Source organism: Schistocerca americana, chromosome 1 (genome assembly GCF_021461395.2).
Source record: "Schistocerca americana isolate TAMUIC-IGC-003095 chromosome 1, iqSchAmer2.1, whole genome shotgun sequence".
In the NCBI taxonomy this organism is placed as follows: Eukaryota; Metazoa; Arthropoda; class Insecta; order Orthoptera; family Acrididae; genus Schistocerca; species Schistocerca americana.
Genome location: NC_060119.1, coordinates 732924479 through 732950400, shown reverse-complemented (window position 1 = coordinate 732950400; position 25922 = coordinate 732924479). Strand labels below are relative to the sequence as shown.

At 41.5% G+C, this 25922-nt stretch overlaps 1 pseudogene; it reads left to right on the top strand.

Annotated features, from left to right (window-relative positions):
• Positions 1–7190: 7190 nt before the first annotated feature.
• LOC124557801 lies at positions 7191–7308 on the top strand (annotated as a pseudogene).
• The last annotated feature ends 18614 nt before the right edge of the window (positions 7309–25922 follow it).

Below are 25922 nucleotides of genomic sequence, written 5' to 3'. Positions count from 1 at the left end.
CTGGTAACCGTATTTTGGGACCAGGCCTCCTTCCACATCGCCTAACAGGCCGGAAGTATCGGCGTTTCTTGCGGGTGACTTTACCATTCATGATTCGAAGGATTATGTGGCTGCTACATGATGGTGATCCAGCCCACTTGGCCGTTACCGTACGGACGCATCTCACTCGTGTCTTCCCTGGTAGATGGATCGGACGAGGGAATCCAGTTGCATGAGCTGCTCGTCCACTGCATCTCGACCCGTGCGCTCCCTGGTTACGGGTCCATCTCAAAAGTATCGTGAATGCAGAACTCATTCCAGAGACACTGGAGCAGCGTATTAGTGCTGCCTTTGACACTATTCGGATGCAGCCTGGCCTATGTGAACTTATGAGATAGAACATGCTGCGCCGCGTACATGCATGAATTGAGGCACATGGAAACCGTTTTCAACACATACTGTAACCATGGTTGCATGGTACAGCGCGTATTAGACCTCAGTCTCTGTAACACTGTATGACTGAATAAATGCACTCTAGCACGGAAACCATGCATTTCCGAGCATAAGCTCATTAGACCTTTTTTGCTCTGTATCCTCTCATCGATCAATTCCTAGAGTTTGTGCACGGTGGGAAGAATCAACCTGTATATCGAAAAACTCTCCGAGAGTTGTCCTCTGAACTTTACTTTGCATTTGATGTTGTACAAGATGACTTGCACCAACCTGTACCCTTTTTCGCTGAGTGTTAGTTCCCTTAATAGTCCAAAGAGAGTGGTTCTACCCACTGACTCGTACGGCTTTTGGAACCGTTCGAAGGTAGCTACAAACTGTTTGAACGATGTCCTGAGGTTATTATTGTTCAATGCAGGATCTAGATCCTCTAAAGCACGCTTGATATTTTCCAGCAGTCTTGTTACATGTCATTCAAGAATTTTGGAAAAGAGTTTATATGTGGCTCTAAAGCCGTCGGCACACGGACCGTGCTGTCGAGCGTCAACGTTGAGCGTGCGAAGGTCAACGTGCTGCTGAACGCTCAGAAACGATGCGAGATGTGCATACGATCCGTGGGCCCCAACGTGATACACGCGATCGCAACGCACTCTGGCGGCAGTTGCGGGAAGTTTCTAGTTCGTAAATCACACTGTTTACTAAACGGGCGCGCGTAAAATTCCCACTTTAGCTCTATTAAAAAGCACATTTCCTCCATTGTCCACGAAAAGTAAAGTACCATGTCCAATCAATAAGGACATAGGCTTATAAAAGTTCCACTACAAACAGTGCGATACAAATTTGCAATACTTCTTCACATAAGATAAACATCATTCCCACATTTTAGTAAAACTCTAAGGTCAGTCTTACTTGATCACTGTTCGTACCCAGTAGCAGAATCTTTGCAACATGTGAATTGCGAAGCGTAAAAGGGAAAAGAGCAAAGTATCTTTATACAAGTAGCACAAGCTGTCCTGTAGATTAAGCCAATCGAACAAAGTGACCCCTCAAAAAAAAGGTGAACTTACATTTACATAACATCAAATATTATAGTATATACTTATATTAAACCAATAATAAAGTATGAGAACCTAATAAAAACGTGAATGTTAGGAAAAAAAATTTGATGTGTCGAGACACGAACCACTGCCCCAACGCACAGCTCCATTACGAAGAGTGACGCTACTCATTACGCTAAACCAACGTCACAGACTGAGTCATTATTCATACTATATTACGGAAGATGAAAATCTTAATTGTAGATATGTTACTAACTGAAATTTAGCTATAACAAATTATACCAAGAACAATGCGTTTTGGGTGGATCTTCAGTATGTAGCTGCTTTCAAATAGCCTACTCTCATAATACGCAAGTTACAATAATTCTTTTGCCACGAATATGATGTTTCTCATTATTTTATTGCAACGAATCACAAAGTTAACAACGGGTTATCCAGTGATTCTCAATTTGCTGGTGCTCAGAAACGGCATATATACATAAAGGCTTGAAATGAATGCCAATATGGCGCCTCACAACTCTGTACTCAAGGGAGACGGCGTGCGTGTGACGTAGGTGGCGTTGTGCCATCTCATTGGTCAACGCTCAGACGCACGCTCAGAATATCTGATAGGCCAGATATTGCTCCGCACGTTCGGAAAGACTCCCGTACGTGCTATTCCACGCTATGACGTCAGAAACTCGCCACGCTCAACGCTCAACGTTCGGATGCACGGTCCGTGTGCCGACGGCTTAAGGGGTAAAATGAAAATGCGAGGGACGTCCAATAAATAATGCAACACTTTTTTTCTGGAAGCAGGGTGGTTTGATTCAGTATTCCAATACATCGCATTATTCAGCACTCTTTTGACGACAAAACCCTTCTTTTTAAAATTATTTCCGTTCAATGGGGCGGCGTTACATGACCTCGAAGGGAGGGCCTGTACGCCTACATGTACCACTCTACTGGTCGATGTCGGAGCCAACGTGTTGTTGCATCAGTAACCTCACCGTCATGCATATATTGCTTTCCGAGGAGTGCATCCTTCATTGAGCCAAACACATGGAAGTCGAAAGGTGCGAGATCCGGGCTGTAGGGTGGATGAGGCAGGACAGTCCAGCGAAGTTTTCTGAACTCCTCTCGGGTGCGCAGACTTGTGTGAGGCCTTGCCATTGTCAAGGAGATGGTCGTTCGCATTTTTGTGGCGACGAACACGCTGAAGTCTTTTCTTCAGTTTCCTGAGGGTAGCACAATACACTTGAGAGTTGATGGTTGCACCATGAGGAAGGATATCAAACAGAACAACCCCTTCGGAGACCCAGTAGACTGTCGGTATGATCTTACCGGGTGAGATTGCGGCTTTAGACTTATTCTTCGAAGGAGTGGTGGTGTGGCGCCTCCCTATGGATTGACATTTTGTTTCCGACTCGAAGTGTTGAACCCATGTTTAATTGCTTGTGACGATGTTCGAGAAAAAAGTGTCACCATCAGCCTCATAATGCGCAAGCAGCTTCGCACAGATGGTCCTTTGTCGCTTCTGTTAGGCGGTGAGGAACCTGGGGCACACACCTGACAATACTTTTCTGGTGAGCGAGTGTGTCAGCAGTACCAACAGAGATGTCCAGTTGTGCAGCGAGATGTTTAATTCTGATCCGTCGACCGCCTTGAATGATACAGTCCACACGTTCCATGATTGCGAGAGTCACAGCTGTTTGCATCCGGCTGGCACAAGAGAGATCGGAAAGGTTTGCGCGACGTCGTTGTGATGACAATAGACGCCTCGCCAAGCGACTCACCGTGCTTTTGTTGATGGCAGGTGTCCGTAGACATTCTGCAAGCGTCTATGAATATCTGCGATGCTCTGGTTTTCCGCCAAAAGAAGCTCAATGGCAGATCCTTGCTTGGAACACATCTCCGTTACAGGCGCCACTTTGAAGGGTACGTATAGCGCCGCCACCTAGCGAAACTTCATGAAACTGAAGGGGTGAAGCTGGAATATTCCGCGATGTCCCACAAGGAATTCCGCATTTTTTCAACCGAAAATGGCCGAGTTTTCGTGTTTCTAGTTTTTTTTTTTTTTTTTTTTTTTCATCAGTCTACTGACTGGTTTGATGCGGCCCGCCACGAATTCCTTTCCTGTGCTAACCTCTTCATCTCAGAGTAGCACTTGCAACCTACGTCCACAATTATTTGCTTGACGTATTTCAATCTCTGTCTTCCTCTACAGTTTTTGCCCTCTACAGCTCCCTCTAGTACCCTGGAAGTCATTCGCTCATGTCTTAGCAGATGTCCTATCATCCTGTCCCTTCTCCTTATCAGTGTTTTCCACATATTCCTTTCCTCTCCGATTCTGCATAGAACCTCCTCATTCCTTACCTTATCAGTCCACCTAATTTTCAACATTCGTCTATAGCACCTCATCTCAAATGCTTCGATTCTCTTCTGTTCCGGTTTTCCCACAGTCTATGTTTCACTACCATACAATGCTGTAATCCAGACGTACATCCTCAGAAATTTCTTCCTCAAATTAAGACCCGTATTTGATATTAGTAGACTTCTCTTGGCCAGAAATGCCTGTTTTGCCATAGCGAGTCTGCTTTTGATGTCCTCCTTGCTCCGTCCGTCATTGGTTATTTTACTGCCTAGGTAGCAGAATTCCTTAACTTCATTGACTTCGTGACCATCAATCCTGATGTTAAGTTTCTCGCTGTTCTCATTTCTACTACTTCTCATTACCTTCGTCTTTCTCCGATTTACTCTCAAACCATACTGTGTACTCATTAGACTGTTCATTCCGTTCAGCAGATCATCTAATTCTTCTTCACTTTCACTCAGGATAGCAATGTCATCAGCGAATCGTATCATTGATATCCTTTCACCTTGTATTTTAATTCCACTCCTGAACCTTTCTTTTATTTCCATCATTGCTTCCTCGATGTACAGATTGAAGAGTAGGGGCGAAAGGCTACAACCTTGTCTTACACCCTTCTTAATACGAGCACTTCGTTCTTGATCGTCCACTCTTATTATTCCCTCTTGGTTGTTGTACATATTGTATATGACCCGTCTCTCCCTATATTTTTCAGAATCTCGAACAGCTTGCACCACTTTATATTGTCGAACGCTTTTTCCAGGTCGACAAATCCTATGAAAGTGTCTTGATTTTTCTTTAACCTTGCTTACATTATTAGCCGTAACGTCAGAATTGCCTCTCTCGTCCCTTTACTTTTCCTAAAGCGAAACTGATCGTCACCCAGAGCATTCTCAGTTTTCTTTTCCATTCTTCTGTATATTATTCTTGTAAGCAGCATCGATGCATGAGCTGTTAAGCTGATTGTGCGATAATTCTCGCACTAGTCAGCTCTTGCCGTCTTCGAAATTGTGTGGATGATGCTTTTCCGAAAGTCAGATGGTATATCGCCAGATTCATATATTCTACACACCAACGTGGATAGTCGTTTTGTTGCCATTTCCCCCAATGATTTTTGAAATTCAGATGGAATGTTATCTATCCCTTCTGCCTTATTTGACCGTAAGTCCTCCAAAGCTCTTTTAAATTCCGATTCTAATACTGGATCCCCTATCTTTTCTAAATCGACTCCTGTTTCTTCTTCTATCACATCAGAAAAATCTTCACCCTCATAGAGGCTTTCAATGTATTCTTTTCACCTATCTGCTCTCTCCTCTGCATTTAACAGTGGAATTCCCGTTGCACTCTTAATGTTACCACCGTTGCTTTTAATGTCACCAAAGGTTGTTTTGACTTTCCTGTATGCTGAGGCTGTCCTTCCGACAATCATATCTTTTTCGATGTCTTCACATTTTTCCTGCAGCCATTTCGTCTTAGCTTCCTTGCACTTCCTATTTATTTCATTTCTCAGCGACTTGTATTTCTGTATTCCTGATTTTCCCGGAACATGTTTGTACTTCCTCCTTTCATCAATCAACTGAAGTATTTCTTCTGTTAGTCCGCAGCTCGTGGTCGTGCGGTAGCGTTCTCGCTTCCCGCGCCCGGGTTCCCGGGTTCGATTCCCGGCGGCGTCAGGGATTTTCTCTGCCTCGTGATGACTGGGTGTTGTGTGATGTCCTTAGGTTAGTTAGGTTTAAGTAGTTCTAAGTTCTAGGGGACTGATGACCATAGATGTTAAGTCCCATAGTGCTCAAAGCCATTTGTTTCTTCTGTTACCCATGGTTTCTTCGCAGCTACCTTCTCTGTACCTATGTTTTCCTTCCCAACTTCTGTGATGGCCCTTTTTAGAGATGTCCATTCCTCTTCAACTGTACTGCCTACTGCGCTATTCCTTATTACTGTATCTATAGCGTTAGAGAACTTCAAACGTATCTCGTCATTCCTTAGTACTTCCGTATCCCACTTCTTTGCGTATTGATTCTTCCTGACTAATGTCTTGAACTTCAGCCTACTCTTCATCACTACTATATTGTGATCTGAGTCTACATCTGCTCCTGGGTGCGCCTTACAATCCAGTATCTGATTTCGGAATCTCTGTGTGACCATGATGTAAACTAATTGAAATCTTCCCGTATCTCCCGGCCTTTTCCAAGTATACCTCCTCCTCTTGTGATTCTTGAACAGGGTATTCGCTATTACTAGCTGAAACTTGTTACAGAACTCAATTAGTATTTCTCCTCTTTCATTCCTTGTCCCAAGCCCATATTCTCCTGTAACCTTTTCTCCTACTCCTTCCCCTACAACTGCATTCCAGTCGCCCATGACTATTAGATTTTCGTCCCCCTTTACATACTGCATTACCCTTTCAATATCCTCATACACTTTCTCTATCTGTTCATCTTCAGCTTGCGACGTCGGCATGTATACCTGAACTATCGTTGTCGGTGTTGGTCTGCTGTCGATTCTGATTAGAACAACCCGGTCAGTGAACTGTTCACAGTAACACACCCTTTGCCCTACCTTCCTATTCATAACGAATCCTACACCTGTTTTACCATTTTCTGCTGCTGTTGATGTTACCCGATACTCATCTGACCAGAAATCCTTGTCTTCCTTCCACTTCACTTCACTGACCCCTACTATATCTAGATTGAGCCTATGCATTTACCTTTTCAGATTTTCTAGTTTCCCTACCACGTTCAAGCTTCTGACATTCCACGCCCCGACTCGTAGAACGTTATACTTTCGTTGATTATTCGATCTTTTTCTCATGGTAACCTCCCCCTTGGCAGTCCCCTCCCGGAGATCCGAATGGGGGACTATTCCAGAATCTTTTGCCAATGGAGAGATCATCATGACACTTTTTCAATTACAGGCCACATGTCCTGTGGATACACGTTACGTGTCTTTAATGCAGTGGTTTCCATTGCCTTCTGCATCCTCATGTCGTTGATCATTGCTGATTCTTACGCCTTTAAGGGCAATTTCCCGCCCCTAGGGCAATAGAGTGCCCTGAACCTCTATCCGCTCCTCCGCCCTCTTTGACAAGGCCGTTGGCAGAATGAGACTGACTTCTTATGCCGGAAGTCTTCGGCCGCCAATGCTGATTATTTATCAAAATTTTGGCAGTGGCGGGGATCGAACCCGGGACCGAAGAGGTTTTGATTATGAATCAAAGACGCTACTCCTCGACCACGGGTTAAGTAATAAATTGTGCAGTAAATTTTTATAGAATTAAATAAGAACCCTGAAATACTGTATTCGTTCGAAAACTGCTCTAAAATGATATTTGTGCGGGTTAGTTATCAGAAAATGCCAACGGCCTTGCCGCAGTGGTAACACCGGTTCCCGTCAGATCACCGAAGTTAAGCGCTGTCGGGCTGGGCTAGCCCTTGGATGGGTGACCATCCGGTCTGCCGAGCGCTGTTGGCAAGCGGGGTGCACTCAGCCCTTGTGAGGCACACTGAGGAGCTACTTTATTGAGAAGTAGCGGTTCCGGTCTCGTAAACCGACATACGGCTGGCAGAGCGGTGTGCTGACCACATGCCCCTCCATATCCGCATCCAGTGACGCCTGTGGGTGAGGATGACACGGCGGCCGGTCGGTACCGTTGGGCCCTCATGGCCTGTTCGAGAGGAGTTTAGTTTTAGTTTTTAGTTATCAGAAAATATCCCCTGGTAGGTCCCACACCCCAGATTTAGACTACCGACAGCACATACAGCCCTGATGTGTGGTATCGATAGATACAATATTCTCCTGAAATTCACAGGCTGAGTCTCATTTCGTGACTGGTCCAGGTACAAACGTTCCCCCAAGAGAAAGCAATAAAACATGCACGTAGCCTTAACCTCGCTGCGCTCATCGCGCGGCGTAGACGGCGTCCAGACGGTGAACCACCTGTGGTGGTGTCTGCGAGGCGAATGAACGCTGCAGGTTCTCGGCGCGGCGGAAGTGTGTCAAGGGGCGCGGCCCACATCGGCGCCCCTCTCCCTGCTCTCCGGTCCAGGGCTGCATCGACCGCCCGCCCTGCGGCTGCCACGTGCCGACGCCGTCTCCCGCATTGATTCCCGCGGGCCGGGGGCGCCACCACCTCCGCTCCTCAGGTCGTCACCGCTCCCTGCGTCTCTCAGAGGCGCACTTCTCAGTCGCGCTGCTGATGACCCTTCATCCCTTCGTGGCTAAACAAACTGCCCATGACTCCAGAAGCGCGATTTCAGTACATACGGATCATACGAGGCAAGTCTAGCCTGTATGATTACTAAGCTTCTGACGCACAATGATAAGTTTTTTTCGACAAAGTTGGCAGTACTGCGTCCAAAGATAATGTGTTTGCAGAAGACGTACGATCGTTTCTCTCACGAGGAGAGGTACCCAGCTGAGGGATATACTATTAATGTGGTATTGCAGGTGAATGTCCAAGATATCACACTATGTAGCCATTCACCCTGGAGGGCAATAGTTTGCAAGTAATCGACGAAAAAGTTTTTGGAATTTCATGTAATGCTCTACAGTTTCATGTGAGATATATTGCATGGAGTAGTTGCAAAGCGTAATGTTTATAGTATAAACTTTTTGTGCAAGAGGTGTTATGGAAGTTCCTATTTTTAAATATTTATCGAAACGATTTTCATCATTACCTTTACTCAATTATTGGGTTTAAATGTAGTTTTTCAATTTCTGTTAGTCTGTCGAGTGATTTTAATAACCGTATTAACTTTTCAGCTGCTCTCGTTTCTTCTCCCCAACATCCTTTTTTATGATACTCATGTAATTATTTTTATTTACGGTATCTATCGCAATATTTAAACATTTGAAAGTGCCAACCTATCTGTTGAAAAAAACAAAAGACGAAATAATCTACACTCCTGGAAATGGAAAAAAGAACACATTGACACCGGTGTGTCAGACCCACCATAATTGCTCCGGACACTGCGAGAGGGCTGTACAAGCAATGATCACACGCACGGCACAGCGGACACACCAGGAACCGCGGTGTTGGCCGTCGAATGGCGCTAGCTGCGCAGCATTTGTGCACCGCCGCCGTCAGTGTCAGCCAGTTTGCCGTGGCATACGGAGCTCCATCGCAGTCTTTAACACTGGTAGCATGCCGCGACAGCGTGGACGTGAACCGTATGTGCAGTTGACGGACTTTGAGCGAGGGCGTATAGTGGGCATGCGGGAGGCCGGGTGGACGTACCGCCGAATTGCTCAACACGTGGGGCGTGAGGTCTCCACAGTGCATCGATGTTGTCGCCAGTGGTCGGCGGAAGGTGCACGTGCCCGTCAACCTGGGACCGGACCGCAGCGACGCACGGATGCACGCCAAGACCGTAGGATCCTACGCAGTGCCGTAGGGGACCGCACCGCCACTTCCCAGCAAATTAGGGACACTGTTGCTCCTGGGGTATCGGCGAGGACCATTCGCAACCGTCTCCATGAAGCTGGGCTACGGTCCCGCACACCGTTAGGCCGTCTTCCGCTCACGCCCCAACATCGTGCAGCCCGCCTCCAGTGGTGTCGCGACAGGCGTGAATGGAGGGACGAATGGAGACGTGTCGTCTTCAGCGACGAGAGTCGCTTCTGCCTTGGTGCCAATGATGGTCGTATGCGTGTTTGGCGCCGTGCAGGTGAGCGCCACAATCAGGACTGCATACGACCGAGGCACACAGGGCCAACAATCGGCATCATGGTGTGGGGAGCGATCTCCTACACTGGCCGTACACCACTGGTGATCGTCGAGGGGACACTGAATAGTGCACGGTACATCCAAACCGTCATCGAACCCATCGTTCTACCATTCCTAGACCGGCAAGTGAACTTGCTTTTCCAACAGGACAATGCACGTCCGCATGTATCCCGTGCCACCCAACGTGCTCTAGAAGGTGTAAGTCAACTACCCTGGCCAGCAAGATCTCCGTATCTGTCCCCCATTGAGCATGTTTGGGACTGGATGAAGCGTCGTCTCACGCGGTCTGCACGTCCAGCACGAACGCTGGTCCAACTGAGGCGCCAGGTGGAAATGGCATGGCAAGCCGTTCCACAGGACTACATCCAGCATCTCTACGATCGTCTCCATCGGAGAATAGCAGCCTACATTGCTGCGAAAGGTGGATATACACTGTACTAGTGCCGACATTGTGCGTGCTCTGTTGCCTGTGTCAATGTGCCTGTGGTTCTGTCAGTGTGATCATGTGATGTATCTGACCCCAGGAATGTGTCAATAAAGTTTCCCCTTCCTGGGACAATGAATTCACGGTGTTCTTATTTCAATTTCCAGGAGTGTATTTATATGTGCAATTGTGTCAAAAACGTAATTTTCGTTACAAGACTTACATTTTCATGGGTGGTAATCGTCGTAAAAACATTGAAAACATAAATTCTTATTGCACTGTGGACAAAATAACGGAGTTGAAGATTTGAACGAAAGCAGCGAGTGTAAATAAAACGAAATTCAAGCAAAATGAGGAACGGAACTATTTAACAATGAATGCAGTAACACAATCGGAAACATGAACCGTAAGAAATGAAATCGATGTTAATGTATGGATTTAATTAAAATCTCATTCAAAAACATATCAAGTCAAAAAGTATTGTAGGAAGAAAAAAAGAGCGCGATTGGGAAAGTTAGGCCGGCCGGAGTGGCCGAGCGGTTAAAGGCGCTACAGTCTGGAACCGCAAGACCACTACGGTCGCAGGTTCGAATCCAGCCTTGGGCATGGATGTGTGTGATGTCCTTAGGTTAGTTAGGTTTAAGTAGTTCTAAGTTCTAGGGGACTTATGACCACAGCAGTTGAGTCCCATAGTGCTCAGAGCCATTTGAACCATTTGTTTGGGAAAGTTAATAAAGCGATTAAAGTGATGTAGCAAAAGAATAAAAATAAAGAAACTGTAATTAAACCAAATAATTGAATTAAAATAATGATCAAAGTCCCTTCCATAAAGATTTCGAAATAAACAACTCCGTAGCATCTGGCGAGATTCGAACCCGCAATCTCACGCATTTGAAGCTTTTTCTATACCCGTTACTCTACACAAGAACTCCTTTAATATTTCTTTTTTAAAACCGTAGAGTAGCACGCGTAATTCCGAAATATTTTTTCGTCGACTACTTGCAAACGAGGGCCCACCAGGCTAAATGGCTGCGTGGTATAATACCTGGAATCTTATCCTACATCACTGTATAGGTGGTTTCAAAAAGTCGATCCCATCACTGAGAAGTTCACCCCATCATTGGCTGAAAATTTATGTTGTACTGCTGTGTGGAAATATGTGCCTATTCCGAAACTAACCAGCTGTGAAGTGAGGAACTTTATTCCTCTTCTTCCTGCAAATGGAAACACAGCGTTATAGTTTTTTAACGACATCGAAATTGTTTATGATGATGGTAGGACGAACCGTAGCCTGCTAAGGTGTGCAAGTGGTGTCGAGAGTTTAAAGCTGACGGAGAAAAGGTTCGTTATGAAAAAGCAGTGGGTTTCTCTCATCGTGACTGATGAGATGTTGGACGACATCGAAGAAATTATTCGCTACGATAGTCTATTAGCTTTAGACGAAATGAACGCAATGCATCCAAGAATCTATAGATCTCTTCTGAATGAAATCGTTGCTGTTACACTCTTTAGTGTGTTAGCTGTTTACTAAAAAACAGAAAGTCGACAGAAACGCATCTTCACAGGAATTTCTCCAGCGCTTCGAACTGGAAGGTGAACTGGTGACTAGACGTGGGAGGCCTAATACACTCACGAGATGAAAATACAATAAATGCAGTGGATAACCCCTTCTCACTGTCACAGAAAAAGATCCAAAACCGCTGTTTCGGCCCGAAAAGTCATTCCCTCTTTCTTTTGGGACAGTAAAGGGATTCTCACTGAATTTTTGCACCTGGTAGAAACAATTAATTCTGCCCGATACTGCAGAAATCCAAAAAAAGTATGGAGGCCGATACAGAACAAAAGAGGGGGAATGTTAACGAAGGGTGAACTTGTTGGATGATAATGCATGTCCCTACACGCCACAAAGCAAGTCTTGGATTGATTCAGTTGGTATATCATCAACCGCCTAGCTCATAGCCCACATCTAGCATCTCCAGAGTTTCATATTTTAACTTTCCTGAAGTTGTTTAAGAATGCAAATGTAGAAAGTTTTCTACCAACGACGGATTACAGAGTGCTCAGCGAGACAATTTTTTGACGAAAGTGTCAGAATACTCACTCCTTGGCTTTGTATTGTGACCAAAGAAGAGTATGTTGAAAAACAGTGTTTGATACACATCTGTGAATATGTAAATTTTTCGTAAATGTATTACCTGTTTGATTCTTAAAACAATGACTAGTGTTAATTCCTGGACATGTCTCTTACTGTAGCGGCTTGCGACCTCTGTTATGTATATAGAATTATTAGTTTCCATCGCTATTTCCATGAAGACAATGAAAAAATCACACATATTGTCAACCAAAGACTTCAGTGGTAGGCACATATACAGATGTTTGGTTTTTGCCTCACAGAATTATTCTGATTGACATAATTAAATGAACTGTTGGTAATTAAGACTGTAACATCACCAAGTCAGCAAGCAACAAATGTCAGAGTGACATCAAGTGCATTACATGCTTAGATATGCATACGATTAAAATGTCAGTGAAACCTGCACAAACTATGCATGAATAACACTACCTTCATTCTGTGTATAAGGAAAGAGAACCCAGTGGGTTTTTCATTCAGAAATCGCATCTAAACGTTGTTTGTTTCTGAGATTACCATATTATGGCTCATGTACGAAGGAGAATCGTCTACCTGCATGTGTCAGAAATCGAGAGCAGGAGGATCATGACCTATAGAGACTGTGGTGTATCATTCTGGGATACTGCTTGTGTTGGCATGGATCCCATGAGTGTCACAGATGTACAGAATCTAGTTCAGGAGAACCATCCTCAAAATTTACAACTGAAACATCCTAGTTTTGTTCTAATTTACTTACATATCCTATCGAGATATAATTCAGATTTGTTTGTAAATGAACTTGGTTGTGATGAAAAATAAATAGATTTAATACCCAACAGTAAAGATATATAAGTTTTGGTAAGAAAACAGAAAAAATGAAAATGATATTTAGTGATACATTTACATTTTTAGCTTTAAGTCTTGATAAACTTTCATCAAGTTTGAAAATATGATCAAATAACAAACATCAGATAATTTTTTCCAGAAAATAGAGTCAATCTAATAACCAAAAGAGATGTTTGTATTTCTTACTGTGTGTGTAGTTGGAAAGATTTGAAGAAACACACCTTCCATCAAAACAAGAATTTTACTGTAAGTTGAATGAAAGTGATGAAGAAAACATGCAAAGTTAGTTTGGAAAACATTTAATATAAAAAACATTGGTGATTATCATGACATATCTCTTAAATTATTTTTTTTAGAAAACCTTGTACCAAAGTATGTGATTTGGCTGCATCTTGGTTTTTGCAGATTCTGGCTTACCTCAGAATGTGGTGTTAAGAATGACTAAAGTTAGATTACAATTATTAGGTGATTAAGATGTGATATTAATCATTGAAAAGGGCATAACAAGAGGTATTGCCCATGTTGTAAAAGATGTGAGAAAGCAAATAATAAACATTTGAAAGATTATGGTTCAAATAAGAAATGAAGTTATTTAGTATATTAGATGCAAGAAATTTATACGCTTAGGCTTTGAGGAAATATTTACCATTGAGATATTTTGAATGGGTAGATTATTTAGCTATTTATCTAATGAAAACTTCAGATAATTCAGGATGTAGATGTATATTTGAAGTGGATTTAGAATATCCTAAATAACAGTTCAGTTTATATAAAGATTTACTATTAACTCCTGAAAATGAAATTGCATGTGGGAATAAAGAAAGCAAGTTATTGACAATGTTAAATGACAAATATAATTTTGTTGTTTACTATAGATCTAAAACAATATTTGTCCTTAGTAATGAAGATAACAAAAATACAAAGAGTTTTAAAATTTAAGCAATTTAATTGGTTGAAAAAATATAGTTTTGGATACAGAAATGAGAACTAAAGCAAAAAATCATTTTGAAAAAGATTTCTATAAATTTATGACTAGTTCAGTGTTTGGAAAAGCAATGGAAAATATTAGAAACAGAGTGGATATAAAATTAGTTCAGATGCAAATAAGTGTGATAAGCTTGTAGCAAAGCCAGATTTTAAAGGAGGAACAATATTTAATGGAAATTTTTCTACAATTCAAGTGAATGAAACCAAAATTATTTTTAAAAAACGTATTTAGAGTGGTATGAATATACTTAAATTGAATTGATGTGTGATTTGCACTGTAGAGTTATGAAACCGAAATATGGGGAAAATATTTAGCTATGCCATAGAGATATAGGTAGTTACATTTACAATATAAAAACTAAAGATTTGTATGAAGTTATGAAAACAATGTTTGATAAATTTGATACTAGTGGTTATCCAAAAGAAAATCTTTCCAACATTCCACAAATAAACAAGAAAGTTTTAGGCAAAATGAAAGATGAATATAATGGAAAAATAATAGAAGTGTTTTGTGATTTAAGATCAAAAGTGTATGCTTACAAAGTTAGTGATGTTTTTGAGAAAAAAATCAAAAGGAGATAACAAATTGTTGTGAAAAATGAAATATGTATTGAAGACTATAAAGACTGTTTGTTCAATGGTACTGTAAAATACAGAACTGTGAATTGAATACAAAGCATTAAACATTAAATTTATTCAGTTGAGATTAATACAAAAGCATTAAGTGAAGATGGCAATAAAAGACATATTTTGGAAAATAAAATAGGTACATTTCTTATTAAATAATTAATATATAAATTGTAGATTTAATTTTTAATCTTTTCTTAATTTTAAAATAATTCTCATCTTCTTTTAATCTTTTTCTGTTATGCTCTTCAACTTCACTATCGAAAATAGGAATTTTTGTGTTTTTATTTTGATTTTCAAAAACTAAAGAATATAATTTGTATTTATTACATAATGTTTCTGTTAAATGTTCAACTGCATAAAACGGTGTATCGTTTTCTGAGTCTATTTATAACAAATAAAAATTAATACAAAAATATTTTATACCCTTTCACAACAGGCTCTGAATAAATTTAAATTTTATTATTACATTTTTTTACACATAAGTGGAGGCTCTACTGAAATAGTTCAACTACACAAATGGTTATAATCCATTTAAAAAGTAAATGTTTTATATAACATTATTGGATGGTAATGACTGAACACTTGATATAAATAAAAAATTTCTAAGGAGCTCAATAATGAGTTTAAAGTTATATTAGCTGACAAGAATTTGAAAATAATGAGTGAGTTTGAGCTCCAATTTTTTGACGATGGAAATGATAATCTATGATACAGAAGAATGGAAAACCTCTATGTGAATAATGATAATGAATTTCATCATGTACAATGCACTATGTGAATTCTATGAGTTAGTTTGAAAAGTGTACTTTTATTGTTAATTTTTATAAGTATAGACTTAAACAACATCTAAAATCGACAGTTAGCAACTGTCTCATGTCTACTAAAAATTCTTAATAATTTTTTCCCTGTAGTGGATGTTCATATTCTGGCTCACTTATCAAAAATTTCATCAAAATTTTATTGAAGTCATTAAGAACTCATTAAAAACCTACAAAAACCCATGATTTTTGGGAAAATCGGAGTTTAAGGATGTTGGAAGTTGTTGGCAGATTTTAAGGAAATAAATAGAAAATGATGAAAAATGCTTTAAGAGGAGTGAAGGCGATCAAAGAAATAGTGAAAATGCTGGACAAGCATGAAAAACCGTTAAATTTTCCCTCCATTACCCTACAGTCACCAATTTTTTGTTGAAAACTCCGAGTTTTGGGAAAACCGTTGTTCTTTGAGGAACTTCTTGTTTTTAACCGTTTTTAATTAAATTTTGACGAAATTCTTAATTTTTGGAAAGTGAGCCAGAATGTACAACTGTGTTCTACTCACTGATTAAAAAGGGTGTAAGACAAGGATGCGATTTTTGGCACTACCGTTAAATCTATGAATCAAAGGAGGAATGAAGGAAAGAAAAGAAAGGTTTAAGGGTGGGATTAAAATTGAGGGTGAAGAGAAAATAAATGGTAATATTCCCTGATGTCATTGCTATCCCCCAATGAACGAAAAGAAGAATTACAAGACTTATTAAATGGACTGAACATTCTAATTAGTACAGAATATGAACGGAGGGTAAAGTGAAGTAGAACAAAGGTAATGGGGAGACTCAGAAATGAAATTAGCAGTAAGCTTAACATCAAAATTGATGACCACGAATTAAATGAGGTGAAAAGATTCTGCTGTCTAGAAGGCACATTAAGAGAATTTGAGGAAGAAATTTCTGAAAATATGGATCTGTAACACAGTACTGTATGGAAATGACTTACGAGCTGTGGGAGAACTGAAAAAGAAGAGAATCGAAACGTATGAGATGTGGTGCTACCGAAGAAAGTTGAAAACTTGGTAGAGTGGTTAGAAAAGGAATGAGGAGGTTCTCCACAAAATCGTCTAAGGAAGGAATGTTTGGAGAACACCGACAAGAAGAAGGAGCAAAATAATAGGACATGTGTTTAGACGTCTGGGAATAGTTTCCATGGTACTAGAGGAATCTGTATAAGATAAAAATTGTAGGGGAACTCATAGACCGGAATATATTTAATAAATAATTTAAGACGTTCGGTTCGAGTCTATAGCGAGATGACGCTGACACAGGAGAAGAATTCGTGAAAGGCCAAATCAAAATCGTTAGAGGAGTGATGACTCAAAAAAACGGACAGTCTACAAACTATTGTATTACATGTATTGTTCTTCAACTCATCCTAGTGTCTGAAATTTCAACACTGGTCTTTTCTGAAAATATTTAGTTCAGTATAGCCTAACGTCTGCTTTTTTAATCCTAGCGTTTTGGACGCTTTGTATAATGTAGAGTTACTAGACTTTGAATGGATGGATCATGCAGACGTATCGGACAGATGGACTACGCAAACGTATCACTTGTGGTTAAAAGTTTTGTAAGTGCTGCAAACAAATTCATCATCCCTTCGAAGTTACGTGAAGAGTTATTCAGTGGCGGCATCGAACATGGAGCGATTAATTTGGGTTTGACGAAAGGAATCTTTTTCATCATCATATCACGCCTTTGAAACAGGCTGAGTAGATGCATTCAGAAAGATCATAAAAAAATGAGTCCATTGTGTCCTTGTGTGCTTTGGTTGTGCCCATCCCAGAGGCTTCGTATCTCGGTTGTTGGTGCACACTACTTCTTTGTCCACAAATCATAGATGCTTTTTAAGACGAACATCAACAAAATCAAAACATGGGTAATGGGTTATAGATAGTGACCAAGACAGTGTCACCATCACCTACAGTTACCCTACGTGCTTTCAAAATAACATGCTCTTCTCACTCTTGGCAAGGATGTGTGAATTTAGAACAGACGCCACCCTGGGCACCATTAACCTTAAAACTGGCTGTTCTGGTCTCATCTATAAGAGTAAACAGCAGACCAAAATTAACTCAGCACCATAATGTGGAATTTCTCCCTTATCTGCTGCTCACATTTCTATCTGTGTCTGGATCAATACAACCACACTGAAAGATGTAAAGAATCACGACGATCACCGGCGTGGTGCATGCGCATAAGGCAATGAAAAATAAATAGAGGGCGTACACAGGTCATGTGTCCTTGCAAACGAATTACAAAACAATCTCCCTCAAAAGGATAAAAAAATAAAAAAGTGGTCTGTGTTAAACTACACTCTCAGCTTGATCTTAGAAAGGACTAAAGATTTTGATAAGTTATGCCTTTGATTGGATGTCTGTCAGGACTGCTCTAAAACAGCTAATCGCTATATTGATGAATAATACCAAATTCAACAAAACAGAGCAGTTATGTTAAAATGTTATAAAAAAGATATCTGTAGGGCAATAACTGTAACATCAGCGAACTGCGTGAAAAGTCGGCATTTATACGAGCAGGACTGTACGCGAGAGAGTGAGCCGCTATAAGTTATACAACAAAGAGGTTATTTCACTACAAAGTACGCCGAGGTGGACAGAAGTCATTGGATAACGGCATGCACATGTACAGATAGCGATAGAATCGCGTACACAAGGTATAAAAGGGCAATGCATTTTGGAGCTGTCATTTGTACTCAGGTTAATCATGTAGAAAGGCTTCCGACGTGATTATGAACGCATGAAGGAAATTGTTGTGTTAGGGAATTCAATATTCAGAGTTCCACAGTGTCAATAGTGCCAAGAATTCCACATTCCAGGCATTATCTCTCACCACGGATAACGCAGTGACCGACGGGCTTCGGATAACGACCGAGAGCAGCGACGTTTGTGTATAGACGTCAGTACTAACAGACAAGCAACACTACGTGAAATTAGCGCAGAAATCAGTGGAAGATGGATGACGAAAGTATCAGTCAGGAAGGTGCGACGAAATACAGCGTTACTGGACTATGGCAGCAGACGAGTACCGCGAATGTTTTTGCTAACAGTAGAATATTGCCTGCGACGCCTCTCCTGGGATTGTGACTTTGTCGGTTGGACCCTAGACGACTGGAAAACCGTGGCCTGTTCAAATCTGACCCGGTTTCAGTTGGTAAGAGGTGATGGCAGGGTTCGAGTGTGGCGCGGACCCCGTGAAGCCATGGACCCAGGTTGTCAACAAGGCCTGTGCAAGCTGGTGGTTGCTCCATAATGGCATGGCTGTGTTGCATGGAATGGACTTAGTCCTCTGGTCCAACTGAGCTTGGAGAGCATTTAGAGGCATTCATGGACGTCATGCTCCCAAAAAATGATGGAATTTTTATGGGCCAAAAAGGCCCGTGTCACCAGGCCACAGTTGTTCGTGACCAGTTTGAAGAACATTCTAGGCAATTGGAGCGAATGATTTGGCCATCCAGATCGCCCTACATAAATCCCATTGAATATTTATGGGACGTAATCGAGAGGTCGGTTCGTGCACAAAATCCTACACTGCCAACACTTTCGCAGTTATGGACAGCTACAGAGGCAGCATGGTTCAATGTTGCTGCAAGGGACTTCCATCGACTTGTTGAGTCCACGCCATGTCGAGTTGCTGCATTACACCGGGAGAAACGAGACCCGATACGGTATTAGGGAGGCATCCCATGAGTTTTGTCACAGTGTAATTACAGGTTAGTAACTGATCGAAGGCCACATAGTCATAGTTACCCACAGTCGATTGCCTGAAGATGGAGGATTAATCTTCCGAAACCAGTAGTCTTTAATAATGGACATCTGACACATTCGAATTTTATTTACTGTCGTTCCATTGGATCTATTTATTTCGTAAATCAGGTATGGTTATAAGCCACGATTCCCTTGGCAGTACAAGATCTACTGTAGGTACCACAGTACACACATCAAATGTTGCATCCCTGTTCGCTGATGGAGGCAGCTGGGAGCGGGTAGGACGTGGCTGTGAGCTGCAGTGGAATCCAATAGCAGCCACGGAAAGCCGCGTCAGCAGAAAACAAACAGTGGGCAGGAGCGCGGCTCAGCCAGACTCTGTACTCGCTGCTTCCCTCCCCTCCCCTCCCCCTTGTGATCTCGCGGGCCGGGAGCTGTCCCGAGCTCTGGACAAACTGGCATCCCTTCCTCGCGACAGCAGCGGCAGGGGGCGTGTGAAGTGAAGGGGTGGCCCGCGCAACACTCATGCCCATGAATACCACCCGCACTCGAGCGCACCCGTGTGAAGGGGTGAACGACACTGCCATTAAGTAATACCACTCGCCAGTCTGGAGGGAGGCCCAGTGTGGAACCCCCAGAGCGTGGAAATCATTTGCCCACGTTTTAAGCCAGCTTAAAGACTGCAACTGAGAAATGTTCTTACAAATAACTCTTCTGGTGAAGGAAGTACTCAGAGCCGCAGAGCTTTCGAATCCGAAGGCACAAGCCAAAATTTATTTAAGCTGCCATGACGAATACTGCAGCAGCGTAGTATCTGTCGCGTGTTTTGATTGAATTTACAGATAAAAAAAATTAAATAAATCGGCACTTTTAACTCATACTCTTTTGAAAGTTAAAATAATAAACGGAAAAGTGTGTGTAAGGCAAAGTTTTGCCTCTCTCTGTAATAGAAACGATATGACCTGGACAGCCTGGAACATGTTTTATTTTGATAAATAACGTCTTACACAACCTCTCATATTGTGTGTAAACTATTAACTAAAAATAGTGTGTCACTTGTAATATATTTCTAAAAATGCAAAGTGAACTTCATTTTTCCACATTTATTTACCCGACCAGTGCATTACATGTCATTATCATCCCTTGTACTCAAGAATCTAAAATGATGTCTCGTGCACATTAATTACTACAGTGCTATCGAACAGTACGTCGTGCTCTAGACCACAATGTCCCACAAATCTGTAACACGGCACCTGTTGTCACACTCGCGGAGACGTAAACGAACCAGCATAGCACTTGCGACACTACTGTTATAATAAATTCTACTTGAGAGAAAGTCGCAGAAAGGATCGTTAATAAGGTTTTTCGAAGAATTAGTACGTGGTTCTATGAAAATGGAGTCTCCCCAAGTTTTGAGAGAACACATGATGTCCAGTGCTGTACAACAAATAGTCATCCCAACAACTTATGAAGAACATCAACAGGAGTTAGTAAACATGACAGAACGTTGACGAAAACGTGAACTGGAAGAAAGATGTTACTGGTCTTCTCAGATAATTAAGTTCAGCTACTTTTGCTCTTCGTATACTTGCTAGTTTTGGAAAGAAACGAATCGGTCTCCTGGCATATTTTGCACATTTCCGCCGAGTCATGTCGTACGTAATTCTGGGGTAACTTACCACTAAGAAGTAAAATATTTATTGCACAATAGCAAGCAGTAAGAATAGTACGTGGTGTTCATCTACAGTCTTCGAGTAAATACCTCCTCAAGAAATTATACATTTTAACTGTGCCATCAAAAAAATAAATTCTTCAATTAAATTCTTCATAAATAATTCACAATTTAACAACTATGATGCCCATACCTACAACACTAGAGGCAAAAATGATCTTTAATACCCATTATTCAAGATGTCGGTGGCTCAGAAAGAAGTGCAACATGCAGCAACCAAAATTTTTGATCATTTACCCACTAACATAAAATGCCTGAAAGATAACAAACCAAATTTTACATCTCCTTGACAACTCCTTCTATTTCATGGACGAATTTCTATTCAAAAACTGGTAGGCTCGAAACTTGTTTTTAAGTGTAGTTGCACGATGAGTAAAAAGTAAATAGTAAATTGCAGGAGCGTCTATAGAAAGGTCCCAGAACTGCTCTCATTAATAAACTATCACATTGCCCACATAGTACTAGGGACAGAAAGTTGGCTGAAACCAGATGTAAACAGTAATGAAATTCTAAACTCGAATTGGAATGTATACCGCAGAGACAGGCTGGACAGTGAAGGGGGAGGCGTGTTTATAGCGATAAAAAGTGCAATAGTATTGAAGGAAATTGACGGAGATCCGAAATGTGAAATAATTTGGGTGAAGGTCACGGTTAAAGCAGGCTCAAACATGGTAATTGGATGTCTCTATAGGCCCCCTGGCTCAGCAGCTGTTATGGCAGAGTACCTGAAGAAAAATTTGGAAAATATTTCGAGAAGATTTCGCAGAGCACCTGAAGGAAAATTTGGAAAATATTTCGAGTAGATTTCCCCACCATGTTATAGCTCTGGGTGGAGATTTTAATTTACCAGATATAGACTGGGAGACTCAAACGTTTATAACGGGTGGCAGGGACAAAGAATCCAGTGAAATTTTTTTTGTGCTTTATCTGAAAATTACCTTGAGCAGTTAAACAGAGAACCGACTCATGGCAATAACATATTAGACCTTCTGGTGACAAACAGACCCGAATTATTTGAAACAGTTAACGCAGAACAGAGAATCAGCGATCATAAAGCGGTTACTGCATCGATGATTTCAGCCGTAAATAGAAATATGGTGGAACAAAACAAAATGTCCAGACACTCTGTGACCAAAATGGTACTGAAACAGAGGATGACAGACTAAAGGCAGAAATACTGAATGCCTTTTTCCAATGCTCTTTCACAGAGGAAGACTGCTCTGTAGTTCCTTCTCTAGATTGCCACACAGATTATAAAATGGTAGATATCGAAATCGACGACAGAGGGATAGAGAAACAATTAAAATCGCTCAAAAGAGGAAAGGCCACTGGACCTGATGGGATACCAGTTCGATTTTACACAGAGTACGCGAAGGAACTTGCCCCCCTTCTTGCAGCGGTGTACCGTAGGTCTCTAGAAGAGCGTAGCGTTCCAAAGGATTGGAAAAGGGCACAGGTCATCCCCGTTTTCAAGAAGGGAGGTCGAACAGATGTGCAGAACTATAGACCTATATCTCTAACGTCGATCAGTTCTAGAATTTTGGAACACGTATTATGTTCGAGTATAATGACTTTTCTGGAGACTACAAATCTACTCTGTAGGAATCAGCATGTGTTTCGAAAAAGACGATCGTGTGAAACCCAGCTCACGCTATTCATCCACGAGACTCAGAGGGCCATAGACACGGGTTCCCAGGTAGATGCCGTGTTTATTGACTTTCGCAAGGCGTTCGATACAGTTCCCCACAGTCGTTTAATGAACAAAGTAAGAGCGTATGGACTATCAGACCAATTGTGTGATTGGATTGAAGAGTGCCTAGATAACAGAATGCAGCATGTCATTCTCAATGGAGAGAAGTCTTCCGAAGTAAGAGTGATTTCAGGTGTGCCGCAGGGGAGTGTCGTAGGACCGTTGCTATTCACAATATACATAAATGACCTTGTGGATAACATTGGAAGTTCACTGACGCTTTTTTCGGATGATGCTGTGGTATATCGAGAGGTTGTAACAATGGAAAATTGTACTGAAATGCAGGAGGATCTGGAGCGAATTGACGCATGATGCACGGAATGGTAATTGAATCTCAATGTAGACAAGTGTAATGTGCTGCGAATACATAGAAAGAAAGATCCCATATCATTTAGCTACAATACAGTCGGTCAGCAACTGGAAGCAGTTAATTCCATAAATTATCTGGGAGTACGCATTAGGAGTGACTTAAAATGGAATGATCATATAAAGTTGATCGTCGGTAAAGCAGATGCCACACTGAGATTCATTGGAAGAATCCTAAGGAAATGCAATCCGAAAACGAAGGAAGTAGGTTACAGTACACTTGTTCGCCCACTGCTCGAATACTGTTTACCAGTGTGGGATCCGTAACAGATAGGGTTAACAGAAGAGATAGAGAAGATCCAACGGAGAGCAGCGCGCTTCTTTACAGGATCATTTAGTCATCGCAAAAGGTTTACGGAGATGATAGATAAAATCCAATGGAAGACTCTGTAGGAGAGACGCTCAGTAGCTAGGTATGGGCTTCTGTTGAAGTTTCGAGAACATACCTTCACCGAGAAGTCAAGCAGTATATTGCTCCCTCCTACGTATATCTCGCGAAGAGACCATTAGGATAAAATCAGAGAGATTAGAGCCCACACAGAGGCATACCGACAACCCTTCTTCCACGAACAATACGAGACTGGAATTGAAGGGAGAACCGATAGAGGTACTCAAGGTACCCTCCGTCACACACCGTCAGGTAGCTTGCGGAGTATGGATGTAGATGTAGATTAATTGTTGTTACTACTAATCCGATATACGTAACTTTAAATTAATTCGTTTCGCATGATTTCAAAGAAATAGTCGTTCAAATGATATAAAATGGGACATGTAACTAACTAACGTAGGGCATTGTTCAGATTTGTGGGATACCACGTAGAACTAATACAGGGGGAATGATCACAGTTTTCTTTGCTCCACGGGAGAGGGTCATGGAAATGCTAGGAAACAAGAGCTGACAGACACCTGAAGGAAGGCGTTAGCTAACCCACCAAAGTCTACTATAATAAATCGAGAACCAGTGAAACTCGCTACGTATCACTTCCGTAGGGACCGCTAGAAAAAGATTAAACTAATTAAAGCACTCACAGAGACATTTAAAAAACATTCTTAGCATGATCCGCGAGTGAATGGAACGGGAATAAAACCTAATATGTGCTTTCCCCGCGTCATACACGTCACGTTAGTTCGCGGAGTATGGATGTAGAGGCAGACGTACAAAATACATCCCAGCAGCTGTTAGACTTGAATATGGGGCTGTTAATCACTGTCAGCCATTCGCAGCACAGAAACAAACGTTCAACGGGTGCTCAGCCATTCGACGGCAGTTCACATCACTGGTCACTTCGAATTTAACTCCGATGATATTGAAAATACACAGAAACATAATTTTATTACTGTAAGCATTGTTAGAAAAATAGTGGAAAAGAGTACACTCGGTCAAATAGACAATATGACGAACGTGCATTAGTCTATTATTTAAGTAATTACAAAGCAGTCGTCAGCGTAACTTCACAAAATTATTCTTTGAGTATCCACCCTTCGGAACACTATAATGTAACTTGAACTGATGACTCTCCAAACATGAAACATTTGAAAATAGAAAACAGCCTTTTGAAATTATCAACTGGGAATGAAACGCGTTCGATTAGGGAAACAGTGACTATTGTCTGTAGATATCAAAATATAAACTACACACATTTATTCACTTCCTGCAAGCATAAATTTACCAAATATGGGCTTACAAGAGCCTGCTGTTACCTTAATTGTTCGCTACCGCCCACGTACTGCGTAGCTGCATTTTGCTTGATGACTGTATTTTGTTGTGTTGATTTTACTATGTGTTGATAAGAATAACGAGTATGCGAAAGCGCAGATATTGCTCCAGACTTTCAGCACATCCATTTCAAACCACCAACATGTTTCCTCTATCGGAGCGGTGCGTTTTCCACGCCAAAAATTTGATAGTGTAAAAACGTACGTTGCCAGTAGATATCGACTTATTGTTAGAGTATAAATAAAAAATGAAACTGCTTTTCATCACACAAACACAGCAATACACGTTGACTTGTCCCTCTAGACAAATGTACGTTACATTCATCAGTTCTGACGCACTACATTTTGTTTCGAAGTGAAATACATTATAGTCGAATAGCAATAAATCACAAAGTATGAGACTCCACACCTTCCGACCAGCCCCGTACCACGTCATATCGATTCTTGCTATCGATTTTGGGATCTCTTTTCAAACGTAGAATTTGGGAAAGAAATTATTAATTTATTATGAAAAGTGCGAGTAAATGTGTAACACAATCTGTTCCACAGTAAATATCAAATCTAAATCAACTTCACAACTCAAATACTAATGAGGACTTTAAATTTGCCGCTGATCTGTATTTACTATGTAGACACAGGGGCTGTACAAAAATATGAAAACACTGCGAGAGACGCGTACTTCAACTTAAATGCACGCTAAGCAAGACTGCAGGTTGCAGTGCTGTATTTGACCACGAACGGCAGCTGTGCAATGTCCTCACTATGTTGCAAATGTCGGTCGTGGTCATAACGGTATTCTGTGTAGATGTGAGTACATTATGTCGAAACTAAGTGAGTTCAGGCGTGAGCAAATTATTGGTGCTCGTCTGGTGGCTTCTTCAATAACCAAGGGAGCCAAAGTGTTTAGCGTTTCAAGCGATACTGTGTCGAAGATTTATATCGGACCCATCATCTCATCCATCAACCAGGGAAGACACGATTGAGATGTGTATGGATGTTAATGGCAGTAGTAGGGTAAGGGCAGCACGGGTGCAATTTTGATATCAAATTTGTATGCAAATTAATCAAATTGACAATTAAATACCCCCCTGAACACACCCACACTCACCCTACACCCAGATAACGTCATGTTTTTTCTTAGCCTGCGTATGGATACCCTCATGCCCCCTCCCCACCTCTACCCCTCCCCCTCTCCCATCAACCTATTAGAAGGCATTTCGAATTTTGGCACGAATTTCGAATTTTGGTGGGAATTTCTTTACCACA